The sequence below is a fragment of the Vulpes lagopus genome, chromosome 14 (genome assembly GCF_018345385.1).
Source record: "Vulpes lagopus strain Blue_001 chromosome 14, ASM1834538v1, whole genome shotgun sequence".
In the NCBI taxonomy this organism is placed as follows: Eukaryota; Metazoa; Chordata; class Mammalia; order Carnivora; family Canidae; genus Vulpes; species Vulpes lagopus.
This window is the reverse complement of record NC_054837.1, coordinates 21,186,981-21,199,601: the sequence shown is the minus strand read 5'-3', so window position 1 is coordinate 21,199,601 and position 12,621 is coordinate 21,186,981.

Genomic DNA, 12,621 nt, shown 5'->3' with positions numbered 1-12,621 from the left:
AAAACCGATAGAGCCAGAAAATAGGTCTGGGGTTTCCAGGGGCTAGGGAGACTGGGGGGATAATGGAGTGATGATACCTAAAGAGTTTCTTTTGAGCTGATGAAAATGGTCTAAAATTGACTATCATGATGGTTGCACAGATGTGTGCGTATACTAATACCATGGAAATGTACACCGTAAATGGGTGAATTGGATGGTGTGTGAATTATATCTCAATAAAGCTGTTGAAGAAGAAGAAATGAACAGGAAAAGGAGGAGGAAAGGAGGAAGGGGAAACTCTGGAGCAAGACTGATTGGGTTCAGATGCCACATCTGCCACTCTATAGCTGTGCAACCTCCTGCCAGTTGCCTGAGCCTCCCTTTTCTTGTCTAATAATAGCTGAGGATGATGGCAAATGATATGAAAATGTTTGGCAATCAGCATGCAAGGACTCTGGACGAGCTCTAAGCCCTTTGGCAACTGGATCATGAGGGGGTCCAGGGGGTGGTGCAGGAGATGGTCCAGGGTGGCCAGGGGGGCACAGAGCCAACCAGCAAAGAATTACACACTTCTGAGCTTAGAGTTTGTAACCACGAGAGAAACCACTGGAAATTCGGTTTGTCATTAGCAGCCACCAAAGCCCCGTGACTTGCAGGAATACATCAGGGTGTCTGGAGCACATCTCCTGCCCTTTAGGAGCACCGTTTTCCAGCGCAGAGATTTCCATATAATTAACGCAGGTTCATAAATGTGCCCAGCTTGGGTTTCCATGGAGACTCCCTGAGCTTAATTAACGTGGCCAGGGTTGCACCACTGCTCCTCCGTTCAGGCTAACCTCCGCTTACTCGCCATTTTATTTTTAATACCCCAAATTTAATAGGCTCTAATTATTTCTCCTCCTCCAGTGATGTCAACTTGATAACTTTGCAGTGCTTTTTCCTCTTTCTTCTTCTTTCTTGCTTTTCCTAATTAATATCTCTGGAGGAGGGAGAAAAGAGGGGAGGAAAAACAAAACCGGTTCTCTTGGGCGAGAGAGGAGGGACCCATGCAAAGGTAAATCTCACACTGGAGCACATGGTGACATCTTGGCTGATAGAACTCAGGGCTGTGGAACTAGGGACACGGGCATGAAAACCAGGCAGGCAGGTTTGTACAAGGAGATGCAAACAACACAGGCGTGACCTTATATGGGGCTTTCCTCGCCTCTGCTGGGGGAACGGACAATGAATCCAGGCTGCTGAGGTCACTATATTTGGAGAGGAAGATGCTCGCAGTGTAGTTTTAAAATGATTTACAATGTACAATGCTCCCAGGCTTATCTCTGACCAGTCTTTCTTGAAGTCCAGAAAGGGGTGAAGATCGCAAAGCCAAGGCCTGACAAATGGCACTCCTCGGGGGAGGGAGAAGCTTTCTGGCTGCACTGGATTAAAAACAACAACAACACTTGCATCACATGGCCTTCCTCAAACGTGCAGATTGGGTGAGAGTCAGAGAGCAGCAGGAGTTTAAAGCCAGACAAATTATTGAAAGCTAATGTAAGGTCCCCAGGAATTATTCTTGCCTGAGAATCAGTAATGTGTTAAGAATATGGCTTTAGCAGCTGTGCAACCATCGTAAGTTACTTCACCTCTCTGAGCCTTAGCATCCCCATCTGTAAAATGAGGACAACAGTAATACTTACCCTGAGGGTTTGTTATGAGGATAAACGGGTCATGTGTTGAAGCAGCGTCTGGCAAATTAAGTAATCCTCACCGAGTGTTAATTACCGTTGTCCGCTGCCCTGGCACCAGCACAGGGCCTGGCATAGAGTAGCTACCAGTTAACAATTGTCAAATGAATGAATGTGATTGAATGGGGGTCCAGAGGCCTGCCAAGGGAATCGGTAAGTGCCTCTGTTACCCACACTTTTGTTTCTTAATCCACTTCCTAAAAGCAAGGATTTCTCATTTAAATGCCCCCGCTGGCTAGGCAAGAAATAAAAATGAGCAACTAGGCTTGCAGATGAGGACACATATCTCTTTTTCAAATACGGGGGAAGTCCTGGCCAGATCCAGCCTTGAGACCCGGTCAGAAACAGTGTTCCCTTGACCTATCCAAACCTGCCCAATGTCTGATTCAGTCCCAGCCCCATCCCCGCACTCAAGATGATTCCAAACAACACAATCCACTTTTAAAGTTCAGTTTCTCCAAACCACAGTATCCATAATGAATTAAGGAAAGCATATCAAACACAATCACGCATTGTTGCTAAATTCTTGGCAAAGTTGCCCATGTCAGGCAGTTGGCACATCCATTGTGCAGTCCATGTCTGGGACTGTGGCTTAAGTTGTCATAATAATGAATTGCCATGCTCACTTAGGCTTGGGAACTGATCCAAGACATCATGTTGGGTTGAGAAAAGAAGTACCTCGCAAAGGTGACACCTTGTACCTCATTTACAAGGCAACAATCCCAAGCATCACAGTTGGATGGATGAGAGAAGCTTCTTTTCAACACAGCTCCTTAAACGTGTACTTGAGGGTCTGAAATCTGTTTGAAGGGGTCTCACCGGTAGAGCATTCTGCTCCTCCCTGTCAATCTCAGCTTCATCTCTGCCATCCTCTCATTAGCCTAGGACTTAAAGGTGAAAATGCATATACTGGGTAATAACATGGGCCTGGAAGTGGTAGGGGCATTCGTCAAAAACCCTTGTGCTCCACCTGTTGGGTTGAAAACATGTGAGCAGGTTTGTAATCAGCTTGAGCCCTAGGACCTAGCCACCTCAGCTCTTGGGGGCTTTTGCTCTCCCTACCTGATTCTGTATCTTAAAACATCCTCATATTTCTTCATTAAGCAACCATCACTGGGGAATTGATTCCTTCTATAAGAGATCGAGATCGTGAGATTGTGTCTACACCAGTAAATAGATAATTGAGATAATCAACAAAAAAAATGCAGGACCCCCAGGTGATATCTGCATCTAGTGGGGGCTGAAAGTAGGGGAGTTTAAATCCAGAAAATTTCAGGCGTTTGACTCCAGTGCCCCAATCTCAAACATTTCCAAGGCCTCGAAAGAGCAATGGCTTAATAAACAGTTGTGGAATGAACGATCAACCCAGTGGCCTGTGTGTCAGGAAATACAACTACCTTTATAGTCAGGACAGGGTTAGGGGGTGCCCGGGGGGATCAGTTGGTTTAGTGTCTGCCTCAGCTCAGGTCATGATCCTGGAGTCCTGGGATTGAAACCTGCATTGGGCTCCCCGCTCAGCGGGAGGAGTCTGCTTCTCCCTCTGCACCCCCCTCCTGCTCCTACTCTCTCTCTCTCAAATAAATAAAATCTTAAAAAAAAAAAAAAAAGAAGAAGAACTAGATTAGAATCCCAGATCTGCCACTTATATGCTGTAAAATCATGGTCAAGACACTACTCGTCTGAGCCTCATTTTTCCTACTGTCAGAATCTCAGAAGCTGCCCTAAAGCTGCCGTTTAGATTTTTTAAAGCAAAGCCCAGCATCCACCCATTTCTCCAAGCAGCTGTGGTTTCTTACCCTACAGGTTGTGTTCTTCCGTAGGCTCTCCTCCAGACCTCAAGAAAAACACTGCCTCAGAAAGCTCTTCTCCCTCCGGCAGAACCTGGCCAAGAACCCTGTCTCTCTCTCTCCGCTGGAGATACCAACAGCAGCAGCCTTCAATCCACTATTGATAGGATTGACTTCCTGTGGTGATGATCCCACCTAGTGACCCTCCTAAATCTGCTGGTCTCAGATGGGGGTGGACAAGTGCCAGCATGACAGCTGAGAGCATAATATTTAAGAGTCTGGGTTTGGGGCCTGGGCCTGGATGGTATAGTCGGTTGAGCATCCAACTCTTGATTTCGATTCAGATTGTGATCTTGGGGTCATAGTATCAAGCATCTCATCAGGCTCCAGGCCTCTCCCTCTGCCCACTCCCTCTCTAACATAGATAACTAAATCCTTAAAAAAAAAAAAAAAGAGTCTGGGTTTTGAAGTTAGGCTGACCTGGGCTTGAAGCAGGGCTCCTCTGCTTGCTAGCTGTGCCACTTTGCCTCTGAGTCCTCATCTGGAAAGTGGGGGCATAATGGGAATCTTACAAGGGACTGTAAGCTTTAAGAGTTGATACATAAGAAACATGATAGCTGAGAGCCATCCTCCGAGCCACGAACCTTGGGGTCCCAGGGTAACAAAAATCAAGACCAAGACCGTCATCTGGCAAAACCTTAGAGGTCTGATGCACATGTGAGGAACACCCCACACCATGGAAGTCAGGCAGTGTCTTGCTCCTAACCTTCTTCTTGAAAGTGCTTCCCTGTTCAGCACCCACCAAAGAATCCCCACGCAGGAAACATCTTGGTGCTTGGGCAGGCCACCTTGTCAGCAGGCGTGACATAGATTTCACACAACACCCAGACCATGCTGCCCAGAGGTTGCTATACAAGCCACCAGTGGTAAGCAAGATGACTTTGTATGTTGCAGCCACTTTTAATCTTAATAATTGTGTGTTAATTTTGACGGTGTATCAGGAAAACTCTAATAAGCACTTGAAAAGCATAGCATCACGGATATTATTGCTGAGGAGAAAAGTAAAGTAGACACTTTGGGGTTTTGTTGTTGTTGTTTTTTAATGTTAAAGACGAATATGAATAGTAAAAGTGGTACATGGACACCACAATGGATTATGATGACTCTAGGTGGGAATCTGGATGATGAAAACTGTGGGATCAGACTGAAGAGGGGGGAAATGACGAGTTTAATCTGCAGAACAGGTGGTGTTGTCTTTATTAAGTCCTGAAATGCAGGTCAGGTCCCAGCCCAAGGACAATGTTAACTCCCTGAGGCTAAAAAGGAGTGTTCCAATTCCTGTCCAGTCCTGAAATGCCTAACACATAATACACACTCAGATAATCATGGTCCTCATCCTGGTGCTTAAGCAGAGGCACCAATCTCACCCCTCCCCACCAACGGCTTTGTGACCCTAAGCAAGGTGCCTAAGTCTTAGTTCCTTAACCCGCAAATGGTGATTTTTCACCAGATCAGCTCTGCTTGTTAGAGGTAAGGCACTTGCATGAGAAGTTTATTCCCACACTACATGCTTATTCATGTGGGCCTGTAGGCCTGGCACCGTGCCAGACCATTCCGTCCAACCCTGAACAGTGGAATGGGTTTGAAACCACACCAGTTAGACTCTCTAGCCCCACGCTGCCACCCAAACTCCTTGTTACCTCAGGCAAGGAATTTCCCCTCTGAGGGCGTTCCTGCGTCTGTTAAATGGAGGAGGGTCCCCATTCATTCCTCCAAGTTCTCATTAAAAGAGAAGCTTGGCTTGGTCCCTTTTCCAGCCATCCAGATGTTTCTGAAGTATACCAGTTCTGACACTGCAAAGACCAAACATGTGGGTGATGGACTACATTTTTCACATTTCATTTGTCATCTCGACAGGCTTTAAGTACGTGGATAATGAACTCCGAATTCCAAATGAACTTAAACCAATTCCTTTCTCACTCTCTCTTTGGGGTGAGAAGGGTTTCTTTGAAGGGAATGAGAGCTTCATCCTTTTTTTTTTCCTGCTCCTGGCAGATCGCCAGGGCTTGCCTGAGACTGTGTGGTGGGAAGCTGGCCTGCCCAAAGGAGAAGGCCTACACCACAGAGGGAGTTCAGTGCGATGGCTTAGACACACGACTTTGGGATCCCAAAAGCCCCGGGTTCCAATCCCATCTCTGCTTGTGAGACTTCCGTCCAGTTACTTGAAATCTTGAGGCCTTCCCCTTTCTCATGTGGATGATGATATCTATGCCACCAGATTATTGTAAAGACTAGATGTATTAAGATGTTAAACATATATGAGGCTCCTGTGGCTCAGGCCATTAAGCGTCTGACTCTTGAGTTCAGATCAGGCCTTGGTCTCAGCAGGGTCATGAGTTCAAGCCCTGTGTCAGGCTCCATGCTGGGCATGAAGCCTACTTTTAAAAAAATTACGGAGGCACAGAAAGGTTAACTAACTAGTCCAGCATCAGAGGTAGTGAGCAGTAGAACCAGGAAAGGAAACATCATGGAAATAGTAAACACAGAGACGATTACAATTGGGAAAGAGAGTTTGATAAGAAATGCTATTAAGGCATTAAGGTTTAGGGAAAAATGTCTCTCAGGAACGGGTCTTTACTGACAGAAATGTTTGCCCCACTGATGTTCTCTAGAAAAACAACAAACAAGCAACCCCTAGTTTGTAGTGTTTGCCAATTTCTGTCATGTAAATACCCCCACTGTGGCCGATTTTGCTCCACCAAGATGGCCGAGTTGGGAAGGAGACCCACACAGTCAGCTCACACCAAGTCACCTTCACAAACTAGCGCAGCATTTTTTTTTTTTGTCCCCACCTGACTTCCAATAATTTCCTTGGAAAGGCTCCCTTGGCTGTCTTTTCTGGGCCACATCACAGAATGTGCTGGTGCAGATGAAATGTGTGCATAAGGCCCAGGATTAGCTCGCTGTGGGTAGCTCACCAAAGGCTGATTGGATCAGTCCATAATGGGGTGTGGGTTCGGGGAGTAGGGGAACAATGTCCTTCCTCACCCTCAATGGCTCCCTGCACACAACAATGACACCTTTCAGCAAAATGGACAGCATGGAGCTGTGGAGAGGGAAGTGGCTCTGTTGTCATTAAAATTTCATGTATTTCTGGTGCACGCAAAAATGTAATGTGGGAGGCTGCCCTGAAGGCCCTGGAGCCCGTTTCCAAAATGAATCAAGTCTGTGGCTCCTTCCTGCGATGGTCACCCCCTCCCTCCGGAGCTCTTAATGTAAAGCCTGACAAATGTAGAGCCGCCTAATTAACTTGACTATTGTCTCCTAAAAATACCTCTTCTCCTGGCTTTCCTTTGGCGAAAAGAGCAGACTGGTAATCAGACGGAAAGGTCACATTATACCAGGAAATGGGACTGTGTTGGAAAGGGGCCTGCACACCCACTCTCCCGTGCAGATTCGTGTGTTGGACACGTTTCCTCTCTGTACTTCATTAATAACTAAGAAAGCGTGGCCGCCCTCAGAGGAACCCACTTGCTGCCACCCCTAGTGAATCTGAGCTCTCTCCACCTGAGCAGCGATGCAGGAATCCCTCTCTGGGCCGATGATTGGGGTTTTGCAAACTGCCTTACACCATAAGACTCTTCCTCCACCACCATGCTTCCTCCTGTGCTGCCTTTCTGCAAATACACGCGGGTGTCCAATTAACCAGAAGGAAGAAGCTGACTCACTGTGGCCAGAGGAGCATAGACACTTGTGTAAGTTCAGGTCCTTTAGAAAACAAGTACCAAGACAAGAATTAGAAGAGCAAGAGGTAATGTTGGGGGAATGCATGTGATGGCTAAAGTGGAGAGGGAACAGGATTGAGCAGGGTAAAGCATTCAGACTGGAAGAAGAGAAGGTAGGAGAAGGGGTATTGAGTAGGAAGAGTGTCAGATTGCAGTGGAGCTTCTAGAGTCTTGGCCAAACCCATGGAGAGTTCCAGAACAAAGACTGCCTCTTGGAGAAGCCCCACATTGCACAGAAATGGCCAAGCCCTAGGACTCTCATGGTGCTCTGTTACTGGCTAAGGCTGTCCAGGCAATGAGTGTCCTCAGCTCCAAGCCTTTTCTTTTAAATGACTCAGCGGGTTGACCTGAGTGCAAGGCAGGATGTTGGCTTTATTCTGTTTGTTCTCGATTCTCATATAGATTCCTATTCTTTAAGCCATTTGTCCTGTATATTCCCAACATTGGGGCCACGCTGAGATAATGGGGTGTTGGTAACTGGGAGTGGGGGTCACTTCCCCATTTCAGAATATTGGCGGAGGGGAGTTGTTCTGTGTCTGCAAGGACTCTGGGCTGGACAAGAGAGGATTTGCAGGTTCCAAAGTCTTTCCATTTTTACCTCTACACATTTTCTCCCACAACCATGTATAACTACCTCTTGAACACAGGCTCTGTGAGCACAGGCTCTCAAATGCTTTGCCAAGAAGTAGGAAGAAGGGCTGACCACATGCCAGGCACGGTGCTAGGTACCTCAATTAGTCTTTACGCCAATCCCGTGAAGGCTAGTGTTATGGATCCTATTTTATTGACGCATAAACTGAGACTCAGAAAGGTTGTTACTGGTCATTGTGAGTGTCAGAGATGGGATCTGAACCCAGGTCTGTCCATGTTCTTGACAACTATGGCACCTACCTCCCAGGACACAACTGAAATTCGGTATCCCTCCCTACAAGTGGCAAGTGCATTGCTGAAATTGCTTTCTTTTGCCAAACTCCTCAAGACACAACCCTAGATGACATCATGGGAAAAGCCCTGTGCCCAGGCCAGACCTGACCCAGGCTTATCAACACCCCAGGCAGAGGGACTGTCGGATGTGTGCAGACACCAGACCCAATGACAGAATCTTCCCTCCATACATGATGGTGAACCACTAATGCTAACGGTTGATACTCAGCCCAACATGTTCTGGCAATTCTGGGATTGCGGGGCACAGTCATTGGATGACCGGCTTTGTCTTGCCTTTCTTCACTTATCATGGAAACTCCCCAGCTTGGCCTGGTGAGGTCATACCAGACAGTGGCCAATTCTGACATTGAAGGGGGAGGAAGAAAAAAAAAACCATGACAGGGGGTTGTGCCAAATTTTTGTTAGGAAGCTAAAAATAGCCGTTGCTGCGGATGGCCACAGATCATGAAACACATATGCCAACATAATAGCCCTGTGTAAAATCGTCCCATGTGGGGTGTCCTCCAAGCCACTCACAATTAAGCTTAAGTGATGATATATAGAACATCATTTTCCAGGTGGAGGACACTCAAATGCTTTGTGGTCTGGGTACCCAGGAGGTATTGGGAGGGCCAGACTGAAGAATGGCCAGGGCTTGCATCTGGAGCTCTTGGCAGCCCTATTGCCATCAGTGAGTGTTGATGGGGGGGCCCATGAGGGCACCATTCTGGGCTTTGTTAGGGAACACGAATAAAGAGAAAGCATGGCATAGCGTGGTAGAGGTGGGTTAGCATATGATTTGATCTTTGCCACCCTTCTGTGAAATAGACTCATTTCATAATCACAAAATGCCTGGCACATAGTGCGCCCTCAGTGAAATGTTCATTTAGACCCAATCCTTCCTTGAAAGTATTTACAGTGAAATGTGCAAACAGATCGGGTGAAGATTTAATTGCAATACTAATGCACAATAATTCACCTGCATCTAAATTCTAGATGCAGACAGGAATTGGTATGTGGGAGATGCTAGCCCTTGAAAGGTGGTAGCTGGTGTGAAGTGACCTGGAGAAGCAACTGGAGGGGGTGATAACCCTCGTGTTGTGGTTTCACAGTTAAGCAGGCAGGCGTCTGAACACCTTGCTGGGATATAGGGAAAGCTATAGTTGAGCATCTACGGCAGGTGAAATGCAAATGTGAATTAAATACAGTTGTGAAGAAAGTAGACAAAGTCAAGCCCAGCTCTAGTGGTTACCAAATTATCTGTCTGGGGATGCATGAAACAAGGGTCTCGGTGTTCCTGAAATGGGCACAGATGGAATCTGACTGTGAAGTTGGGATTGCAAGAGTCTTCTAGCTCATTTCTCCACATGCTCATGCATTAGGAGATGGCCAAAGGTCTCAGTGGTATTTTGGATATTTCAAAGTACTGGATCTAAGTCTCTTCAATGCAGTTTTATTTTATATCCTTAAGAGGACAACCACAGTTGGGTGGTGACAGTCCTGTGCTAGCACCAGCCCAGGCTGTCTCCCAAGAACCCACTGTTCTCGTGTCTCCCCAGTTTGCCTTCACTGACACCATGTTGATATGATAACCTGAAGTCAGCCATGGTGGGAGTATTGACACCATTGGAATGGACAAACATTGTAAATCAGGGCTGGGTTGTTTTTGCTTTTTTTTTTTTTTTTTGTCTCTGCTGGAGAGCAGGTTGTTCAACATTTATCAGAATTTTCTGTGTGGGAAATTCATATCAAGAAAGTATATCCTGGGATCATAAAATCTCCCGACTTGGAAGGGATTTTAGATCCTTACCTAGTCTCAGGTTTGGCACTGGAATTCTCCTAGAGGTTTCCCTGACAAGGAGACAGGCACCACTAGCAGACAGCGAGATGATTTTTTTGGTGTTATACTGACGGTAACATGAAATCGCATCTTGGAAGAGGTAATCATTTTTCAATTCTCTCCTGTCCGTTTTTATTATGCAAAGGAGAAAGTCTCAGTTTGGTGCTAGTTCAGTCTTTAATGCCTCTCTAACACTTGTAACTCTCCCTGTTAACAAAGAGAGGTCCGGCCCCAGCTCAGAGCCTCTGTGCGGGCAACCCCATCTTGCTGTAACTGCAAACACTGTTTTGTTTTATCGTATTTGCATTTATAGTTACATGCCATTGCAATAATGGATTTCTATCTACAGTAGTGGCATCCAGTTTTCTTTTTACCGTGTTTTCAAGTGGGCCAATTTAAAGACAAATATGAAGCGATTGATAATACAGATGGTACCGAGAAATGATGAATTTCCTGAAGATGGTTTGCAAGTATGGGGAACACAGATGTATCCTGAGTCAGGAAGGCTTCCCTTGAATAGATCCAGCCACAGGGAAGTCACCTTCTCAAAGAATCCCTTCTGTTAACCATAATCAGTGAAATGTCAAATCAAAAAGGCTTGGGGTGCCTGGCATGGTAGAGCACAAGACTCTCAGGGTTCTGAGTTCAAGCCCCACACTGGGCATGGAGCCCACTAGAAGAAGAAGAGGAAGAGGAAGGAGAAGAAGATTAAAAACTACAAAAGGCTTACTTTGTCTTCCTCTCCACCAGACCACCATCATTTTCAAACTAAGTGTATTTTCTGTATTAGTCCCCTGTTGAACTAAAAACCCATAGTCCCCAAGCTTTCTAATTTCCTTTCTTGGTTTGTCCTTGGTTCAAAATCCCCATTCATTGTCATGGATTTTGGGGACTTTGTGGCAAACTAAGCCATAATGTTCCTGAAGATCTAGTTCTGCCTTTGGCTTGTCAACGCTTCTCCCATAGAAGCAGCTCTGCCTTTATAGGAGGAATCAAGCAAAAGTGGCAGGGTAATTTATTTTGAAGCATAATAGCTCTAGAATTACATCCACTGGCTCCCTCTCTATGTCCTTTGACTAACCAGCGCCTCCATGTGATGTCCCGATGTTGAGACTCAATGGTAGCTGATGACGGCTCCATATTGCAGCCTCTTGTGCACTGGATACCACGCTGAGAGCTCCACATGCAGTGTCTCATTGTCTCCCCTACAGCTCACCATGGCTCTGCAATTCTCTCCTGTCACTACTCCATTCTACAGATAGGTAGCTGTAGCTCAGAGACATGAAGTCATTCACCCAAGGTCACCCAGCCAATGAGCAGCTGGGCCTGGACTCCTAGGCAGACCTGTAAGCCTCCAAAGTCAGTGCTCTTAGCTTATGACAAGGATTTCTGGCCTCAGACCTTCAAACCCGCCATGGGAAGCTAAAGCTGGTGACCAGAGACCCTTTAAGGAAAGGTCTTGTTTTCTAAAGTCAGAAGAATGTGCAGTAAGAGAACACACAGCAGGCTGGCTCTCTGTAGGCATTTGTCACCTTATTGTGATCATCCCAATTTATCATGGTGACTGTAGGGTGGGAGAAGGAGAGAGAGAAGAGAGGCTCTACTTGACCCTCACCTGGGCAAATTCATATTTCTCTACACCCCCCCCCCCCAGCAATTGAAGAGCCAATTTTCAGGTGCTTTAACCATCATTATTTTCCTTTTGCCAATAGTCATTAAGACTTCTTTAAAAATTTGTGAATGGGCTCAATTGCAGTCTGTCACATTTGGCTATGAAGCAGGGATGTCTCTTCCAGCCTTTTTCAACACTTGCCCATTCAGCAGACATTACCTGGTGCCATAGTGTGTGCCAGGCACACTTTGGGTACAAGGGAAGTAGGGCGGGCATCACTTCTGCCCTCTGTGGACATCCTAACAAGCATGCCACTGTGATGGGTGTGGCAGAGGAGGGGACAGAGTGTACAGAGTGCTGTGGTGGCACTTAATGGTTCAGGGGCAGAGGAAAAAGTGTTCCTGGTAGGGGTCCAATGTCTGCTGCTGCTGTTTCTCCTTCTTTTTTCCAATTCTGCTTCTTAATAAAAGAAAGAAGCACAGCTCAGGCTGTATCCCTCACCATGGCTTTCCTACTAATAAAAGCAGCCAGGCAATGGGCTTCTGCACCCAGCGAGTCCCAGTTCATTTTACGCCCCTCTGTTGGCTGCAGTGTAAGACAGCTCGGGAAGAAATTAATACTCAGAGTTGGTGTCAGCCCCGCTGACAGCAGATCAAGGCTGAAAGACAAATTGCTCATTACAGTTCAGGGAGCTGGAGCCGGGAGGAGACAGCCAGGCCATCCCCTGCCAGCTCTGGGAGGTGACTGACTCCCATCAGTGACTGACTTCAGCGGGGAACCCGCCCTGGCTTCTACCTGCCTGTGGGGTTTGCAGGGGCTGCTGGGGGTGCTGGTTGTGGGTGAGCAATTTCTTTGGCCACCTCAGTGCCCCTCATCAGCCATGTTTGTATCATGTTACCAGTGGGACCAAACCTAAAGCTCTGAGAAAGGTGCTTGTGTGGGTCACTTGCCCATCCTGGAGTCA